The sequence below is a fragment of the Topomyia yanbarensis genome, unplaced genomic scaffold (genome assembly GCF_030247195.1).
Source record: "Topomyia yanbarensis strain Yona2022 unplaced genomic scaffold, ASM3024719v1 HiC_scaffold_571, whole genome shotgun sequence".
Lineage (NCBI taxonomy): Eukaryota > Metazoa > Arthropoda > Insecta > Diptera > Culicidae > Topomyia > Topomyia yanbarensis.
In genome coordinates this window covers 3,580-5,839 of record NW_026683793.1, presented here as the reverse complement: position 1 = coordinate 5,839, position 2,260 = coordinate 3,580, and the positions used below count along the sequence as shown (strand labels likewise).

At 39.9% G+C, this 2,260-nt stretch overlaps 1 pseudogene; it reads right to left on the bottom strand.

The window, feature by feature from the left end:
• Window positions 1-261: 261 nt before the first annotated feature.
• On the bottom strand, window positions 262-1,209 carry LOC131695830 (serine/arginine-rich splicing factor 7-like; annotated as a pseudogene).
• Between the last annotated feature and the right edge of the window lie 1,051 nt (window positions 1,210-2,260).

The following is a 2,260-nucleotide window of genomic DNA, read 5'->3' as shown; positions in this document are numbered from 1 at the left end:
CTAAATTTTCTTAAATTCTTCGCAGTTAATTTTTTTGTACCTTAACGATTTTGTTTTTATGCATAAATTTCTGGATTTCGGATAAAAATGTTCTAATACAGTTTTTAGAGATCAAGACTTCGATTTTTTCAGAAAAATGTTCCCGTATACACTAAATATTGTTATTTAGTCAACTACTCTCTAAGGTACGAAGAATATTCGTATACTACTGGAATTCTTTGAGTTTGAGGATTTCAGTAGATTTTTTTTATTATATATGTTTTAACCAACGATTTGGTCGGATGAACTGAAGATTGTGTTGCAAGGCTCAAATCGATGCAACCGGTCAACGGCGATGCGATCTGAAGCCTGATCTGGTTGCCGAACGGGGTGGTTCCAGGAGTGGGTCTTGGAACGTCGTGGCGATTTGGTATAATCACGAGTAATCGAACTTTCGCGAGTTGTCTTCCTCAGTGTTGGATTGGGTACGGCGGTCGCGGTCATGTTCACGGCTTCGGCTTCGACTGTAACTCTTGGAACGAATTCGGAGCTTATGAGAGCGCGAACGTGAACTGCGGCTCCGAGATCTCTTGCTTCCTTTAGTTTAATCTCGGACATAATGACCTCGCCAAGGGGTGAGTCGCTTAGCACAAATCGAATTGTGCTCACAAACAAACAGCACGGTAGCTTGTGCCGCAATGTGCCACGGTGTGCCACGATGTGCCATGGTGTTCAGTAAAACAAAAGCAATGGTTGCTATGATTATTCAACTACACTTTGTTGACAATTTTTGAGTTGTCAAAAGTGTGCCTCATTGTGCCACACATTGTGGTAACGAGTGAAATGATCGTGCATTACTGTGAATCGTAATCTTATATCGTGTTATCGTAGGTGATACAGTGTGTATGGCACATTGTTCTAAGCGACCCCTTGGACCTCGCCCTCCACACTCGTAGCGTCTGTCGTCCGGATAGAAGTTGCCACGACCTCATTTGCCATGCGATGGTTCGCCACCACCGCGAAAACAACGACCGCCCTTCCCGGTAGACAGTTCGACACGAGCACAACGGCCGCAGACTGTTTTTCCATCAAGACCACGCGCCAAATCCTCTGCATCCCAGGCATCTTCAAATTCTACAAATGCAAACCCGGATGGATTGCGAGCAACCCACACATTTCTTAGCGGATCTCAATCTTCTGCTTGCTGACGTTCTTGCCTAGCTCTCCAACCTAAACATAAACAAAGCGTTGTGAGGGTGTGAAACATTTTTCTTGACTGATAATTGGAGCTATCACTTCACCTTTTAGACACTTTTCAGGTTAAAAGGCTTCGAAAGAAGCAAATTTTGCCGAAATCCAAAAAAAACAAATTCGCTTTCGACTCTTGCGGTAAACGAAAGAGTATGTTTTCTTTTCTAGCTGTTACGGACTTTGGTTGCTAGGGTATGCAAATAAACATTGAGAAAAAACTTGGAAGTGTTGCGCGAGAAATTTATATTTCATCATTGCCGAGGGGTCGCTCAATGTACTGGTAACTGGTGGGATATTTCTTGGACACTTTTAACCTTAGGGTCATTCGTCTCTATTCGGGTTAGAAAATCTTTTTTGAAAAAATCTCTAACCCTATGTGCGGTAATAGATTTACCAACAGCGCTGTGTACGCCCTGATTTTAGTTGCTCTGCTGGGCTTTAATAAAAATTAAATAAAAAAGAATTTCAGGGAAAAGACCATAACTTCACAAATTATTAAAATTCAAATATTCCTCAATTCCTTACCCAGCCAACATTTTGATTCAATTTAATAAGTTGCAATTTGATTAACTGTACTCTTCAACGATATGAATTGATTGTATAAAATGCACAGATCTCTTCTATGTGAACAAAAGTGGAGGCCATATACGTACAACAAATCGGTATAGTAGAACTATGTGATTTACGACGAATTTTGATCTCATCAGAAGCATTATACAATCATCTAGCTTATCATTTTGAGTTTATATATGATCAACTTTACAATCACACATGAAGGTTTATGCAGCTTAAGGTCACCAATGTGGTAACAAGAAGCATTTTTTTTAAAAATAATATCATGAAAATAAAAAATCAGGATGAAATTTCCATAATTCTGTTATAAGATACAGTTACGCCCACACTAGTAGATATGTTTTTCATGGGTGAGGTAGGAGTTACTGGAACATCAATTATTAAAATTACCTGCTATGATTTACTTCCAGTTTCGAACCTGCGATCTTCGTATTCCCAGCATAGCCGCTATGTACTC